This window comes from Eucyclogobius newberryi, unplaced genomic scaffold (assembly GCF_026437365.1).
Source record: "Eucyclogobius newberryi isolate DKJ021-1_F unplaced genomic scaffold, fEucNew1.0.hap1 SCAF_6, whole genome shotgun sequence".
Lineage (NCBI taxonomy): Eukaryota > Metazoa > Chordata > Actinopteri > Gobiiformes > Gobiidae > Eucyclogobius > Eucyclogobius newberryi.
The window spans coordinates 35,989,115-36,006,978 of record NW_027316278.1 but is presented as its reverse complement, the minus strand read 5'-3'; the positions used below and the strand labels follow the sequence as shown (position 1 = coordinate 36,006,978).

At 49.5% G+C, this 17,864-nt stretch overlaps 3 non-coding genes across 3 annotated transcripts; all 3 read left to right on the top strand.

Annotated features, from left to right (window-relative positions):
- Positions 1–5,989: 5,989 nt before the first annotated feature.
- On the top strand, positions 5,990–6,071 carry trnas-gcu (transfer RNA serine (anticodon GCU)). Its single transcript has one exon. It is a non-coding gene; the product is annotated as a tRNA-Ser (tRNA).
- Positions 6,072–10,644: 4,573 nt separating this feature from the next.
- On the top strand, positions 10,645–10,731 carry trnay-gua (transfer RNA tyrosine (anticodon GUA)). Its single transcript is given in 2 exon segments — positions 10,645–10,681; positions 10,696–10,731. It is a non-coding gene; the product is annotated as a tRNA-Tyr (tRNA).
- Positions 10,732–16,396: 5,665 nt separating this feature from the next.
- trnay-gua (transfer RNA tyrosine (anticodon GUA)) lies at positions 16,397–16,483 on the top strand. The gene is given in 2 exon segments: positions 16,397–16,433; positions 16,448–16,483. It is a non-coding gene; the product is annotated as a tRNA-Tyr (tRNA).
- Positions 16,484–17,864: the final 1,381 nt, after the last annotated feature.

Sequence of the window (17,864 nt, the reverse complement as noted above, 5' to 3'; positions counted from 1 at the left end):
TTGCCCTTGTGTATCCTATTCCCTTGCCCTTGTGTGTCATGTATGTCTGTACATTCATGTAAATATATGTAAATACTTGTTTTAAGATGTTTTTGATAATAAAAGATAAAAAAAAAAAAAAAAAAAAAAGAACCGCGATCGATGGGCCCCGTTCTGGTTTTATCCAGCTTCCAAGGCTCCTTCACAGCCGTAATGTCAAGTCATGGTTCGGAGGTGTGGAGGTGAGCGTCGGATCACGGAGCCTCTGAATGGAGCCCCGCGCTCCGCGCTCCTCCGGGCTCTAAGCGCCGCTCAGACCCGGCATGAGAGGGTCTATTTTCGGCTTGATTTTACCAGACTCCCGGGCACTTCCAGAAGCTTCATGTTTGCTCTGATTGCTCGGGGCAGAGCACGGTGTCACGCTGACCACGGGCTGTACGCGGAGGTGACCCGCTCCGTGATCTTAGCGCCGCCCAGACCCAGGGCCATCCACCCCGCACACGGCCAGACTTTGCCCGGCCAGGGAGCACCTTCTGCGGGTCGGAGGCTCCGGGTCGGAGCCCCTGGAGCCCTCACCGGGCCCCGAACTCGGCTGCCGGAGGCAGTGCAGTGCCTCATGGATAAAAGGCACCCAGCCGTCCAACTCGCGTGAGGCGGAGCAGGGATCATCCATGAATCAACCATGAAAATGGTACAAATCATGGTTCTATGTATACCAGACAAGGAGCTTGGTCTATTGGCACTCAAGACCCGCCATCGTAGGGCCCCGTTCTGGTTTTATCCAGCTTCGAAGGCTCCTGCGCACTGCGGGTTTGTTTACATTTTGCGGCTGTGGTTTGCTCCGGCTAACCTCACGCCGGACACGTTGGAAGCGAGGCCGAGACAGAGGTCCCACCAGGCGCGGGGCTTCAGTCTGACTGGCTTCCCCCGCGCCTGGCCCCTTGTCTCCGGAGATGGGACCGTCACTCACCCCCGCACTGAAGGACGCGCGGCTTGAAGGATGATGGCTGTGTTTAGCCCCTGTGCCAGGGGCTCTGAGCCAGTCCCCTTCAGCCTCAACGCGTCCGGTGGGAACACAGTCCGGGTCCACTGTCACTCACCCCTGCGCAGAAGGACGCGCGGCTTGGAGGATGATGGCTGCGCTTAGCCCCTGGCACAGGGGCTCTGCACCAGTCCCCTTCAGCCTCAACGCGTCCGGTGGAACAACAGTCCAGGCCCACTGTCACTCACCCCCGCACTGAAGGACGCGCGGCTTGGAGGATGATGGCTGCGCTTAGCCCCTGTGCCAGGGGCTCTGAGCCAGTCCCCTTCAGCCTCAACGCGTCCGGTGGGAACACAGTCCGGGTCCATTGTCACTCACCCCTGCGCAGAAGGACGCGCGGCTTGGAGGATGATGGCTGCGCTTAGCCCCTGGCACAGGGGCTCTGCACCAGTCCCCTTCAGCCTCAACGCGTCCGGTGGAACAACAGTCCAGGCCCTCTGTCACTCACCCCCGCACTGAAGGACGCGCGGCTTGAAGGATGATGGCTGTGCTTAGCCCCTGTGCCAGGGGCTCTGAGCCAGTCCCCTTCAGCCTCAACGCGTCCGGTGGGAACACAGTCCGGGTCCACTGTCACTCACCCCTGCGCAGAAGGACGCGCGGCTTGGAGGATGATGGCTGCGCTTAGCCCCTGGCACAGGGGCTCTGCACCAGTCCCCTTCAGCCTCAACGCGTCCGGTGGAACAACAGTCGAGGCCCACTGTCACTCACCCCCGCACTGAAGGACGCGCGGCTTGGAGGATGATGGCTGCGCTTAGCCCCTGTTACAGGGGCTCTGCGCCAGTCTCCTTCAGCCTCAACGCGTCCGACGGAACCACAGTCCGAGCCCATTGTCACTCACCCCCGCGCAGCAGGAGGCGCGGCTTGAAGGATGATGGCTGCGCTTAGCCCCTGGGCCCAAGGGCTCTGCGCCAGTCCCCTTCAGCCTCAACGTGTCCGATGGCTCTGCGCGGGGCGGGGGGCAGGGCTGGCGCATATTTTTGGTCCGACTCCGGTCCCTTCCTCGTCTCTGAGTTTGTCAAATGCAGCGCCTGTCCAGGGCTCACTTTGCTATCAACTGGCTGGTCACCGCCATCGTAGGGCCCCGTTCTGGTTTCATCCAGCTTCGAAGGCTCCTGCGCACTGCGGGGTTGTTGGCATTTGTGGTCCTGATTTGCGCTGGCTCACCCTTACGCTGGACACAGCGCCAGATGATATATTTGGTCCGACTCCGGTCCCTTCCTCGTCTCTGAGTTTGTCAAATGCAGCGCCTGTCCAGGGCTCACTTTGCTATCAACTGGCTGGTCACCGCCATCGTAGGGCCCCGTTCTGGTTTCATCCAGCTTCGAAGGCTCCTGCGCACTGCGGGGTTGTTGGCATTTGTGGTCCTGATTTGCGCTGGCTCACCCTCACGCTGGACACAGCGCCAGATGATATATTTGGTCCGACTCCGGTCCCTTCCTCTTCTCTGAGTTTGTCAAATGCAGCTCCTGTCCAGGGCTCACTTTGCTATCAACTGGCTGGTCACCGCCATCGTAGGGCCCCGTTCTGGTTTCATCCAGCTTCGAAGGCTCCTGCGCACTGCGGGGTTGTTGGCATTTGTGGTCCAGAGCCCCGGCTCTAAATTAAACCTGTTACCCTAGTAGGCCGGCCTCCGGGTCCCCCTCTCTTCTTCGGTTATGGAGTACATTGGGCGCGGGGGCAGCCAGTGGAGGGCAAGGGCCCTGCCTCCAAGTGTGGTGTAGGGGACAGGGGAGCCAGGGCCTTGGGGTCCTGGTGCTTTTTATCTTTTAAAGTGGCTCAGAGTACCAAGGGCATGGACTTCCAGGGGGCTGCACCAAGGGTGTGTAGCTCGTGTTGGGGTGCTTAAGTGTGGGTACCCGGGGACGAAAGGTGGGCCGGGGCCGGCGCGAGCCTCTGTGGTGAGTGCTGGGCCGTTCCCTTGGTACTCCAGTCGGAGTACCAAGGGCACGGACCTCCAGGGGGCTGAAACAAGGGTGTGTAGCCCGTGTGGGGGTGCTTAAGTGTGGGTCCCCGGGTTCGAAGGGAGGGCCTGGTCCCCGGTGGTCATCCCCGGAGTCCCAGATTCTGCAACCCGGGGAAGAGTGGCCCGTCCCCAGACTGAGTTTGGGGGAATGCGGGGTGGCTCTGGAGGGGCTCCAGGGGTTCCAGGGGGTGCTCGGCGGAGGCCATGCCCAGCCAGAGTGGCCCTTCCCCGGGCAGAATCTGGGGAGAGTGGGGGGTGGCTCTGGAGGTGCTCCGGGGGCTCCAGGGGTTCCAGGGGGTGCTCAGTGGGGGCCATGCCCAGCCAGAGTGTCCCTTCCCCGGGGTGAGTCTGGAGGAGTGGGGGGTGGCTCTGGAGGGGCTCCAGGGGTTCCAGGGGGTGCTCGGCGGAGGCCATGCCCAGCCAGAGTGGCCCTTCCCCGGGGTGAGTCTGGAGGAGTGGGGGGTGGCTCTGGAGGGGCTCCAGGGGTTCCAGGGGGTGCTCGGCGGAGGCCATGCCCAGCCAGAGTGGCTCTTCCCCGGGCAGAGTCTGGAGGAGTGGGGGGTGGCTCTGGAGGGGCTCCAGGGGTTCCAGGGGGTGCTCGGCGGAGGCCATGCCCAGCCAGAGTGGCCCTTCCCCGGGCATAGTCTGGGGAGAGTGGGGGGTGGCTCTGGAGGTGGTCCGGGGGCTCCAGGGGGTGCTCAGTGGAGGCCATGCCCAGCCAGAGTGTCCCTTCCCCGGGGAGAGTCTGGAGGAGTGGGGGGTGGCTCTGGAGGTGCTCCGGGGGCTCCAGGGGGTGCTCAGTGGAGGCCATGCCCAGCCAGAGTGACCCTTCCCCGTGCAGAGTCTGGAGGAGTGGGGGGTGGCTCTGGAGGTGCTCCGGGGGCTCCAGGGGTTCCAGGGGGTGCTCAGTGGGGGCCATGCCCAGCCAGAGTGGCCCTTCCCCGGGGTGAGTCTGGAGGAGTGGGGGGTGGCTCTGGAGGTGCTCCGGGGGCTCCAGGGGGTGCTCAGTGGAGGCCATGCCCAGCCAGAGTGGCCCTTCCCCGGGCAGAGTCTGGAGGAGTGGGGGGTGGCTCTGGAGGTGCTCCGGGGGCTCCAGGGGGTGCTCAGTGGAGGCCATGCCCAGCCAGAGTGGCCCTTCCCCGGGCAGAGTCTGGAGGAGTGGGGGGTGGCTCTGGAGGTGCTCCGGGGGCTCCAGGGGGTGCTCAGTGGAGGCCATGCCCAGCCAGAGTGGCCCTTCCCCGGGCAGAGTCTGGAGGAGTGGGGGGTGGCTCTGGAGGTGCTCCGGGGGCTCCAGGGGGTGCTCAGTGGAGGCCATGCCCAGCCAGAGTGGCCCTTCCCCGGGCATAGTCTGGAGGAGTGGGGGGTGGCTCTGGAGGTGCTCCGGGGGCTCCAGGGGGTGCTCAGTGGAGGCCATGCCCAGCCAGAGTGTCCCTTCCCCGGGCAGAGTCTGGAGGAGTGGGGGGTGGCTCTGGAGGTGCTCCGGGGGCTCCAGGGGTTCCAGGGGGTGCTCAGTGGGGGCCATGCCCAGCCAGAGTGGCCCTTCCCCGGGCAAAGTCTGGTCGTGTGCGGGGTGGATGATCCCTGCTCCGCCTCACGCGAGTTCGAGACCGGCTGGGTGCCCTTTTATCCATGAGGCACTGCACTGCCTCCGGCAGCCGAGTTCGGGGCCCGGTGAGGGCTCCAGGCTCCAGGGGCTCCGACCCGGAGCCTCCGACCCGCAGAAGGTGCTCCCTGGCCGGGCAAAGTCTGGTCGTGTGCGGGGTGGATGATCCCTGCTCCGCCTCACGCGAGTTCGAGACCGGCTGGGTGCCCTTTTATCCATGAGGCACTGCACTGCCTCCGGCAGCCGAGTTCGGGGCCCGGTGAGGGCTCCAGGCTCCAGGGGCTCCGACCCGGAGCCTCCGACCCGCAGAAGGTGCTCCCTGGCCGGGCAAAGTCTGGCCGTGTGCGGGGTGGATGATCCCTGCTCCGCCTCACGCGAGTTCGAGACCGGCTGGGTGCCCTTTTATCCATGAGGCACTGCACTGCCTCCGGCAGCCGAGTTCGGGGCCCGGTGAGGGCTCCAGGCTCCAGGGGCTCCGACCCGGAGCCTCCGACCCGCAGAAGGTGCTCCCTGGCCGGGCAAAGTCTGGCCGTGTGCGGGGTGGATGATCCCTGCTCCGCCTCACGCGAGTTCGAGACCGGCTGGGTGCCCTTTTATCCCTGAGGCACTGCACTGCCTCCGGCAGCCGAGTTCGGGGCCCGGTGAGGGCTCCAGGCTCCAGGGGCTCCGACCCGGAGCCTCCGACCCGCAGAAGGTGCTCCCTGGCCGGGCAAAGTCTGGCCGTGTGCGGGGTGGATGATCCCTGCTCCGCCTCACGCGAGTTCGAGACCGGCTGGGTGCCCTTTTATCCAAGAATCAACTGGAGTGTGGAGCTTCTACGGGCCTCCAGGGGCACTGCCGACCCAGAGCTGTGCCCCGGCTTCAGTTCTCTTTATCTCAGGAAGTTTTTTATTTATACATTTATTTCATCCATAATCTCTGGCGCCTAAAGGGTTAAATACGTGGTGAGATGAATATCGTTTGGTTTTTCAAATCCAAAGGTAATGGCATTATGTATTCATGCAGCAGTGAACCAAATGGAGCTTTCGGTTTTCACTCAGCAAAAGAAATAATTATACAAATATTTGAGATTTGAATTCAAAGAAAGGATCACCTGTGTTCCTACGTACAGTTTGTTGAATGGGACTGTCTCAGAGCTGTGTGACCATCTTTCAAAGGACATCTTCAGTTCGTCTCAGTCACACCAACTTTGGACGGCTCAACCGAGATTACGCAGCTCCTGTGATTTCAGACATCTTTTGGTAACCAGCCAGGGCTGCATGGGCACCACAGCAATATGAAATGGCCCTCGTGTATCTACTGTAACTCTTTTGGAGGAAAGTGAAACCCAAGGATAAATCATTAGTCTGGTTGGAATTTTACTTCCACCAACACGTTTCCATAGGATATAGGAAAGTGCACTGACGAGGTGGCCGAGTGGTTAAGGCGATGGACTGCTAATCCATTGTGCTCTGCATGCGTGGGTTCGAATCCCATCCTTGTCGATATAAGTACCTTGTTATTATACTCCACCAAAGAATTTAAGAGCGTACCAGAAGGTTGATACTGATACTGGTTCAGCACATTTAACAACAGGACACTTAACGTGTCCCTGATTACTTCAGGGCTTTGTATGTTTACACTGGCTCTGTAAGTGCGAGCACATGAGCCAATGTAAACAGTCCTTTCTGTGAGTTCTCTCCCATCTTTTTCCATGATGAGTTCAAATGGTAGAGCATTGTCTATGGACCCCATAAATATGTTGAGACATCATCCATGAGAAAGAGCAGGAAACGGAACACAAATTCTTTCTTGGAGAAAACACAAGGAACATCCAGCAAACGTCCAGCGTTATAGTAACATCAGCCACATACAGGTGAAACAGAGGTACTCAGTTTTAGACTACACGCAGAGCCCCTGAGCTGCTCTTAAGGGATCTAAGGCAAGGCAAGGGCAAGGCAAGTTTTTTGGAGAGCACATTTCATACACAAGGCAATTCAAAGTGCTTCACTGCAGGAAAAATGCATTCAAATCACAAAGAAATTACAGAAACAGAAATACAATAAAATTAACTAAATTAAAAATTATCAATCCAACTGATTTTCTAAACTAATAAAATCACAAACAAAAGAGAAGAGTGCAAAGAAAAAATCCTTTCAGTCATATGCGCAGCTAAACAAAACTGTTTTTAGCTTAGATTTGAACATTGTCAGAGTAGAAGCCTGTCTCACAACTTCAGGAAGACTGTTCCAGATTTTAGCTGCATAAAACTGAAACGCAGATTCCCCATGTTTTGTCCTGACTCTGGGCACCAGCAAGAGGCCGGTCCCTGAGGTCCTCAGAGTCCGAGATGGTTCATATGGCACTAACATATCCAAGATGTACTTTGGTGCTAGGCCATGGAGAGACTTGTACACAAGCAGAGCTGCTTTAAAGTCTATTCTCTGAGCCACAGGGAGCCAGTGCAGAGACCTGAGAACAGGACTAATGTGATCATACTTCCTGGTTCTAGTCAGGACCCGAGCAGCAGCGTTCTGGATGTACTGCAGCTGTTTTACAACTCGTTTGGAGAGGCCAGTGAGCAGGCCGTTACAGTAGTCTAATCTACTGGAGACAAACGCATGGATAAGTCTCTCTAAATCTGGTTTTGACACTATATTTTTGATTTTGGCAATGTTTTTTAGATGGTAAAAAGCTGCTGATGTTATTGATTTGACGTGGCTATTAAAGTTCAAGTCTGAGTCCATTATTACCCCCAGATTTCTAATTTGGTTTGTAGGTTTTAGAGCGAGACTCTGGAGGTGACCGCTAACACTTTCTCTTTGTTTCTGTGGGCCAAAAACGATTATTTCAGTCTTGTCTGAGTTCAGCTGGAGAAAGTTGTTTTGCATCCACAAACTGATCTGTTGGATGCAGTGACAGAGTGAATCTACTGGTCCATAGTCACCTGCCGATAGTGAAACATAGATCTGAGTGTCGTCTGCATAATTGTGATAGGACACATTTTCACTGCGTATCAACTGACCTAACGGCAGCATGTAGAGGTTGAACAGAAGGGGACCCAGGACTGACCCTTGGGGCACTCCACAGGTCAGTGTCATGTGGTCTGAGACACAGCTACCAATTTCAACAAAGTACTTCCTGTCTTCCAGATAGGACCTTAACCAGTTTAGGGCAGTGCCAGTGATGCCCACCCAGTCCTCTAGTCTCTGTAAGAGGATCCCATGATCGACAGTGTCAAAAGCAGCACTCAGATCTAACAGAATTAAGACTGAGGCTTTGCCCGTGTCAGTGTTCAGAAGGATGTCATTTGTCACCTTGACAAGAGCAGTCTCAGTGCTGTGATGAGGTATAAAACCTGACTGAAAAACATCAAATGAGTTGTTTATTAAGAGGAAATCTGTCAGCTGTTGGTAAACAACCTTTTCAAGGACTTTGCCCAAAAATGGCAGATTAGAGATGGGCCGGTAATGACTCAGTACTGCGGCATCAAGACTGCTCTTCTTTAGGAGAGGCTTTATGACCGCAGTTTTCAAAGACATTGGGAATGTTCCAGATTGAAGCGACATGTTAATTATGTGAGTGAATGGTGCTAACAAACTGTTCAGCACAGACTTTAGAAATCTGGTGGGTAACACATCAAGGCAGCATGTAGATGAACTCAGACTGGTGATGATCTCATGGACAGTTTTGTCAGTTACTGGTGCAAAGTGAGTTAGCTCTAAGTGTCTTGGTGGTTTTAGGGTAATTTTTTGCATTGTGGGATTTATAGCATTTTAATGCCCTGAACTTTGTCATTAAAGAATAATGCAAACTCATTACACTTGGATGTGGAAATGAGTTCTAACGGCAGCTGAGCTGGAGGGTTTGTTAATCTGTTTACTGTGGCAAACAGGACACGCGAGTTGTTACTGCAGCTTCCAATTATTTCAGAAAAATATCTTTCCCTAGTTCTACATAAGATTAGGTTGTACATGTTCAGCTTTTCTTTGTAAATCTCTTTTTGAACCTGGAGCTTTGACTTGCGCCATTTCCGTTCGGCCCTGCGGCACTCCCTTTTCTGTGCCCTGACCGAATCATCATTTCTCCACGGCGCCTTCTGCTTATTTTTAACCATTTTAGCCTTTATAGGGGCGATGGTGTCCAGAACATTCAAAACACTAGATGTAACAGAGTTCAACAAATCATTTACATTAGAACATGAGACATTTTCAAAGTTTATCATTTCCATAAACAGTGCACCTGTGCCATCACTTATGTGTCTCCTCTGAACAACTGCAGGACCAACCGGAGGTTGGGGAGAAACAGACAGGTCAAAGAAGACACAGAAATGATCAGACAGAGCAACATCGATCACATTAACATTTGAAATATTTACCCCCTTTGTAATTATGAGATCTAGAGTGTGTCCTTTGCTGTGGGTGGGGCCTCTCACATGCTGAGTAAGACTGAAGGTTTCAAGGACAGCATCAAGCTCTTTAGCGTTTCTGTCACAAATATTATCAACATGCACGTTGAAATCACCTGTAATGACCAAACCATCAAAGTCTGTGCATATGACTGAAAGCATCTCAGTAAAATCATCAATAAAACTTTGGCAGTGCTGGGGAGGCTTGTATAAAACAATGAAGAGAATGGATGGAGACCGTTTTAGCTCCATTTTAAAGGATACATACTCAAATGATGAAAACACCCCAAAAGACAACCTGCGGGTAATTATTTCATCTCTAAAGACAGCACAGACTCCACCCCCTTTTTTGTTTTCTCGTGTTTCAGATTCAAACTTAAAGTTGGGTGGAGCAGATTCTATCAGAACTACATTTCCTGTGTTTTTGTCAAGCCATGTTTCAGTTAAAAACATAAAATCAAGATTATAAGAAGAAATAAAATTATTGATTAAGAGAGATTTGTTACATAAGGATCTGACATTTAGCACAGCAAGTTTCAGACTAGTTTCAGTGGGACTGGGCTTTATCTTTTCACAGGGAATATGAATCAAATTTCTCAGATTGGGCCTGACTCGCATTTTGTTTTTCCATCTGTGTGATGATGTGACTACAGAAATAGCACTAGGGGGGGCTCTTTTTACATAGGGCCCCGGGTTGGTTTGATTTTTAATGTGACAATAAGTCCCGGCAACGCTGAGACCCAGTGCATCCTAGCTATGGGAGATACCAGGTAAAAGGCGAGGTTGGATGGGTGGTGGGGCTTTTGTAGCCAAGGAGAGTTTGGGACCAGGTGAGAGGCGAGGGGGGATGGGTGGTGGGGCTTTTGTTGGTGTAGTCGGCATAGCCCTTGCTATATTGGGCGTGAGTGGAGCCATCTTAATGCCTGATTTGATCAGACTTTCAAAATGGCTGGGAAGGCCCATGGGTGAGAGTGGAGATGAGAAGGAGAATGATGAATCTTTAGTGGGAGTAGATGTTGCAGGGGGAACCCAGGGCTGGTGTGAAGGCAGGGGCGATGACAGGGATGTTGTTGGGCTTGTCACAGATGGGTCCAAGGCCTTTGAAGATTGTTCCTTTGCTGGAGGCGGTGGAGGTGAATGTGGAGCAGCTGGAGCTGAATCCTTTGCTGGTGGTGGTGGAGCAGCTGCTGATGAATCCTTTGGTGGAGGCTGAGGTTGTGGTGCTTTTGATGTTGAAACATTGGCTCGGTCTCTGGCTGAGGGAGGAAGGGATGAGGATTAGCTCAAATGCTACAGTGCTTGCTGAGAAAGCGAGAAGGATGCCCACATCCTCCAGCTGCCTTCTGGACTTTAAGCATCTTCCTTGGTGGAACGGCCCAGTGTCCACGAGATAGCCGAATGTTGACCCATAGATACTGGGGCTTCCCACCCGGCAAGCCACCTTTATCTGGTTGAGAACCATGGCCTCGGTTTTGGAGGTGCTGATTTTCATCCCAGCCTCTTCACACTCGGAATATACTATAGCTACTATATCTACTGTGTGACTTGAAATGACCTCAAAGACTGGGCTCACACTACATGAAAACGTTCATGAGACTGTAAGGGCAAGAGCACGGACACAGGTTGGCTATACACGGCTATAGTTTTTTACACTAGGTGATGTGCTGTCACCTTCGATAGCTCAGTTGGTAGAGCAGAGGACTGTAGTCTGCAATCCTGTAATCCTTATATCGCTGGTTCAAATCCGGCTCGAAGGATGTCCTCTTATCGGGTCCACGGTTCATACCCGGAAGCCCCTGTGAGTTTGATGCTCTTTACGTAAACAGATTTTGTATTTCTTAAAAGACCAAATACAACAATGTCCTTCAGCAATATTTAGACCGCCTTTTGAACTGTATAGCCGTGTCTCAAGAGGACAAAAAGATGGCATTTAAGACATTTATTGTGGCCGTAGCTTTCAACACTTAGTGCCCCTCTGTCACCTTCGATAGCTCAGTTGGTACAGTGCTAGGCCTTCTTTCTTGGTTTCTTTAAGAAAATCCACATTGTTTGCAAATTTTAGCCATTTTTTGCAACATCTTTGCAATGACATTTTTTAATGCAAGGTGACTATTTCTTCAGAATCTGGGAGTTAAAATCCTATACTAGTAGGCCATTTGTATTTTTAAGATGCAAGATAAAAAAAAAAAATGAAGTGCCCATTTGGTTTTACTCTTTCATCAATACTGCATCTTTTCCTGTTGTGTAAAACACTTTGAATTGCTTTGTGGACGATTTTTGCTCTACAACAGAACTTGCCTTACCTTGCCTTGTTATGTATGTTAAATACGTGGTGAGATGAATATCGTTTGGTTTTTCAAATCCAAAGGTAATGGCATTATGTATTCATGCAGCAGTAAACCAAATGGAGCTTTCGGTTTTCACTCAGCAAAAGAAATAATAATACAAATATTTGAGATTTGAATTCAAAGAAAGGATCACCTGTGTTCCTACGTACAGTTTGTTGAATGGGACTGTCTCAGAGCTGTGTGACCATCTTTCAAAGGACATCTTCAGTTCGTCTCAGTCACACCAACTTTGGACGGCTCAACCGAGATTACGCAGCTCCTGTGATTTCAGACATATTTTGGTAACCAGCCAGGGCTGCATGGGCACAACAGCAATATGAAATGGCCCTCGTGTATCTACTGTAACTCTTTTGGAAGAAAGTGAAACCCAAGGATAAATCATTAGTCTGGTTGGAATTTTACTTCCACCAACACGTTTCCATAGGATATAGGAAAGTGCACTGACGAGGTGGCCGAGTGGTTAAGGCGATGGACTGCTTGGTTCGAATCCCATCCTCGTCGATAACAGTACCTTGTTATTATACTCCACCAAAGAATTTAAGAGCGTACCACAAGGTTGATACTGATAGCTTCAGCACATTAAACAACAGGACACTTAACGTGTCCCTGATTACTTCAGGGCTTTGTATGTTTACACTGGCTCTGTAAGTGCGAGCACATGAGCCAATGTAAACAGTCCTTTCTGTGAGTTCTCTCCCATTTTTTTCCATGATGAGTTCAAATGGTAGAGCATTGTCTATGGACCCCATAAATATGTTGAGACATCATCCATGAGAAAGAGCAGGAAACGGAACACAAATTCTTTCTTGGAGAAAACACAAGGAACATCCAGCAAACGTCCAGCGTTATAGTAACATCAGCCACATACAGGTGAAACAGAGGTACTCAGTTTTAGACTACACGCAGAGCCCCTGAGCTGCTCTTAAGGGATCTAAGGCAAGGCAAGGGCAAGGCAAGTTTATTTGTAGAGCACATTTCATACACAAGGCAATTCAAAGTGCTTCACAGCAGGAAAAATGCATTCAAATCACAAAGAAATTACAGAAACAGAAATACAATAAAATTAACTAAATTAAAAATTATCAATCCAACTGATTTTCTAAACTAATAAAATCACAAACAAAAGAGAAGAGTGCAAAGAAAAAATCCTTTCAGTCATATGCGCAGCTAAACAAAACTGTTTTTAGCTTAGATTTGAACATTGTCAGAGTAGAAGCCTGTCTCACAACTTCAGGAAGACTGTTCCAGATTTTAGCTGCATAAAACTGAAACGCAGATTCCCCATGTTTTGTCCTGACTCTGGGCACCAGCAAGAGGCCGGTCCCTGAGGTCCTCAGAGTCCGAGATGGTTCATATGGCACTAACATATCCAAGATGTACTTTGGTGCTAGGCCATGGAGAGACTTGTACACAAGCAGAGCTGCTTTAAAGTCTATTCTCTGAGCCACAGGGAGCCAGTGCAGAGACCTGAGAACAGGACTAATGTGATCATACTTCCTGGTTCTAGTCAGGACCCGAGCAGCAGCGTTCTGGATGTACTGCAGCTGTTTTACAACTCGTTTGGAGAGGCCAGTGAGCAGGCCGTTACAGTAGTCTAATCTACTGGAGACAAACGCATGGATAAGTCTCTCTAAATCTGGTTTTGACACTATATTTTTGATTTTGGCAATGTTTTTTAGATGGTAAAAAGCTGCTGATGTTATTGATTTGACGTGGCTATTAAAGTTCAAGTCTGAGTCCATTATTACCCCCAGATTTCTAATTTGGTTTGTAGGTTTTAGAGCGAGACTCTGGAGGTGACCGCTAACACTTTCTCTTTGTTTCTGTGGGCCAAAAACGATTATTTCAGTCTTGTCTGAGTTCAGCTGGAGAAAGTTGTTTTGCATCCACAAACTGATCTGTTGGATGCAGTGACAGAGTGAATCTACTGGTCCATAGTCACCTGCCGATAGTGAAACATAGATCTGAGTGTCGTCTGCATAATTGTGATAGGACACATTTTCACTGCGTATCAACTGACCTAACGGCAGCATGTAGAGGTTGAACAGAAGGGGACCCAGGACTGACCCTTGGGGCACTCCACAGGTCAGTGTCATGTGGTCTGAGACACAGCTACCAATTTCAACAAAGTACTTCCTGTCTTCCAGATAGGACCTTAACCAGTTTAGGGCAGTGCCAGTGATGCCCACCCAGTCCTCTAGTCTCTGTAAGAGGATCCCATGATCGACAGTGTCAAAAGCAGCACTCAGATCTAACAGAATTAAGACTGAGGCTTTGCCCGTGTCAGTGTTCAGAAGGATGTCATTTGTCACCTTGACAAGAGCAGTCTCAGTGCTGTGATGAGGTATAAAACCTGACTGAAAAACATCAAATGAGTTGTTTATTAAGAGGAAATCTGTCAGCTGTTGGTAAACAACCTTTTCAAGGACTTTGCCCAAAAATGGCAGATTAGAGATGGGCCGGTAATGACTCAGTACTGCGGCATCAAGACTGCTCTTCTTTAGGAGAGGCTTTATGACCGCAGTTTTCAAAGACATTGGGAATGTTCCAGATTGAAGCGACATGTTAATTATGTGAGTGAATGGTGCTAACAAACTGTTCAGCACAGACTTTAGAAATCTGGTGGGTAACACATCAAGGCAGCATGTAGATGAACTCAGACTGGTGATGATCTCATGGACAGTTTTGTCAGTTACTGGTGCAAAGTGAGTTAGCTCTAAGTGTCTTGGTGGTTTTAGGGTAATTTTTTGCATTGTGGGATTTATAGCATTTTTAATGCCCTGAACTTTGTCATTAAAGAATAATGCAAACTCATTACACTTGGATGTGGAAATGAGTTCTAACGGCAGCTGAGCTGGAGGGTTTGTTAATCTGTTTACTGTGGCAAACAGGACACGCGAGTTGTTACTGCAGCTTCCAATTATTTCAGAAAAATATCTTTCCCTAGTTCTACATAAGATTAGGTTGTACATGTTCAGCTTTTCTTTGTAAATCTCTTTTTGAACCTGGAGCTTTGACTTGCGCCATTTCCGTTCGGCCCTGCGGCACTCCCTTTTCTGTGCCCTGACCGAATCATCATTTCTCCACGGCGCCTTCTGCTTATTTTTAACCATTTTAGCCTTTATAGGGGCGATGGTGTCCAGAACATTCAAAACACTAGATGTAACAGAGTTCAACAAATCATTTACATTAGAACATGAGACATTTTCAAAGTTTATCATTTCCATAAACAGTGCACCTGTGCCATCACTTATGTGTCTCCTCTGAACAACTGCAGGACCAACCGGAGGTTGGGGAGAAACAGACAGGTCAAAGAAGACACAGAAATGATCAGACAGAGCAACATCGATCACATTAACATTTGAAATATTTACCCCCTTTGTAATTATGAGATCTAGAGTGTGTCCTTTGCTGTGGGTGGGGCCTCTCACATGCTGCGTAAGACTGAAGGTTTCAAGGACAGCATCAAGCTCTTTAGCGTTTCTGTCACAAATATTATCAACATGCACGTTGAAATCACCTGTAATGACCAAACCATCAAAGTCTGTGCATATGACTGAAAGCATCTCAGTAAAATCATCAATAAAACTTTGGCAGTGCTGGGGAGGCTTGTATAAAACAATGAAGAGAATGGATGGAGACCGTTTTAGCTCCATTTTAAAGGATACATACTCAAATGATGAAAACACCCCAAAAGACAACCTGCGGGTAATTATTTCATCTCTAAAGACAGCACAGACTCCACCCCCTTTTTTGTTTTCTCGTGTTTCAGATTCAAACTTAAAGTTGGGTGGAGCAGATTCTATCAGAACTACATTTCCTGTGTTTTTGTCAAGCCATGTTTCAGTTAAAAACATAAAATCAAGATTATAAGAAGAAATAAAATTATTGATTAAGAGAGATTTGTTACATAAGGATCTGACATTTAGCACAGCAAGTTTCAGACTAGTTTCAGTGGGACTGGGCTTTATCTTTTCACAGGGAATATGAATCAAATTTCTCAGATTGGGCCTGACTCGCATTTTGTTTTTCCATCTGTGTGATGATGTGACTACAGAAATAGCACTAGGGGGGGCTCTTTTTACATAGGGCCCCGGGTTGGTTTGATTTTTAATGTGACAATAAGTCCCGGCAACGCTGAGACCCAGTGAATCCTAGCTATGGGAGATACCAGGTAAAAGGCGAGGTTGGATGGGTGGTGGGGCTTTTGTAGCCAAGGAGAGTTTGGGACCAGGTGAGAGGCGAGGGGGGATGGGTGGTGGGGCTTTTGTTGGTGTAGTCGGCATAGCCCTTGCTATATTGGGCGTGAGTGGAGCCATCTTAATGCCTGATTTGATCAGACTTTCAAAATGGCTGGGAAGGCCCATGGGTGAGAGTGGAGATGAGAAGGAGAATGATGAATCTTTAGTGGGAGTAGATGTTGCAGGGGGAACCCAGGGCTGGTGTGAAGGCAGGGGCGATGACAGGGATGTTGTTGGGCTTGTCACAGATGGGTCCAAGGCCTTTGAAGATTGTTCCTTTGCTGGAGGCGGTGGAGGTGAATGTGGAGCAGCTGGAGCTGAATCCTTTGCTGGTGGTGGTGGAGCAGCTGCTGATGAATCCTTTGGTGGAGGCTGAGGTTGTGGTGCTTTTGATGTTGAAACATTGGCTCGGTCTCTGGCTGAGGGAGGAAGGGATGAGGATTAGCTCAAATGCTACAGTGCTTGCTGAGAAAGCGAGAAGGATGCCCACATCCTCCAGCTGCCTTCTGGACTTTAAGCATCTTCCTTGGTGGAACGGCCCAGTGTCCACGAGATAGCCGAATGTTGACCCATAGATACTGGGGCTTCCCACCCGGCAAGCCACCTTTATCTGGTTGAGAACCATGGCCTCGGTTTTGGAGGTGCTGATTTTCATCCCAGCCTCTTCACACTCGGAATATACTATAGCTACTATATCTACTGTGTGACTTGAAATGACCTCAAAGACTGGGCTCACACTACATGAAAACGTTCATGAGACTGTAAGGGCAAGAGCACGGACACAGGTTGGCTATACACGGCTATAGTTTTTTACACTAGGTGATGTGCTGTCACCTTCGATAGCTCAGTTGGTAGAGCAGAGGACTGTAGTCTGCAATCCTGTAATCCTTATATCGCTGGTTCAAATCCGGCTCGAAGGATGTCCTCTTATCGGGTCCACGGTTCATACCCGGAAGCCCCTGTGAGTTTGATGCTCTTTGCGTAAACAGATTTTGTATTTCTTAAAAGACCAAATACAACAATGTCCTTCAGCAATATTTAGACCGCCCTTTGAACTGTATAGCCGTGTCTCAAGAGGACAAAAAGATGGCATTTAAGACATTTATTGTGGCCGTAGCTTTCAACACTTAGTGCCCCTCTGTCACCTTCGATAGCTCAGTTGGTACAGTGCTAGGCCTTCTTTCTTGGTTTCTTTAAGAAAATCCACATTGTTTGCAAATTTTAGCCATTTTTTGCAACATCTTTGCAATGACATTTTTTAATGCAAGGTGACTATTTCTTCAGAATCTGGGAGTTAAAATCCTATACTAGTAGGCCATTTGTATTTTTAAGATGCAAGATAAAAAAAAAAAAATGAAGTGCCCATTCGGTTTTACTCTTTCATCAATACTGCATCTTTTCCTGTTGTGTAAAACACTTTGAATTGCTTTGTGGACGATTTTTGCTCTACAACAGAACTTGCCTTACCTTGCCTTGTTATGTATGTTAAATACGTGGTGAGATGAATATCGTTTGGTTTTTCAAATCCAAAGGTAATGGCATTATGTATTCATGCAGCAGTAAACCAAATGGAGCTTTCGGTTTTCACTCAGCAAAAGAAATAATAATACAAATATTTGAGATTTGAATTCAAAGAAAGGATCACCTGTGTTCCTACGTACAGTTTGTTGAATGGGACTGTCTCAGAGCTGTGTGACCATCTTTCAAAGGACATCTTCAGTTCGTCTCAGTCACACCAACTTTGGACGGCTCAACCGAGATTACGCAGCTCCTGTGATTTCAGACATATTTTGGTAACCAGCCAGGGCTGCATGGGCACAACAGCAATATGAAATGGCCCTCGTGTATCTACTGTAACTCTTTTGGAAGAAAGTGAAACCCAAGGATAAATCATTAGTCTGGTTGGAATTTTACTTCCACCAACACGTTTCCATAGGATATAGGAAAGTGCACTGACGAGGTGGCCGAGTGGTTAAGGCGATGGACTGCTTGGTTCGAATCCCATCCTCGTCGATAACAGTACCTTGTTATTATACTCCACCAAAGAATTTAAGAGCGTACCACAAGGTTGATACTGATAGCTTCAGCACATTAAACAACAGGACACTTAACGTGTCCCTGATTACTTCAGGGCTTTGTATGTTTACACTGGCTCTGTAAGTGCGAGCACATGAGCCAATGTAAACAGTCCTTTCTGTGAGTTCTCTCCCATTTTTTTCCATGATGAGTTCAAATGGTAGAGCATTGTCTATGGACCCCATAAATATGTTGAGACATCATCCATGAGAAAGAGCAGGAAAC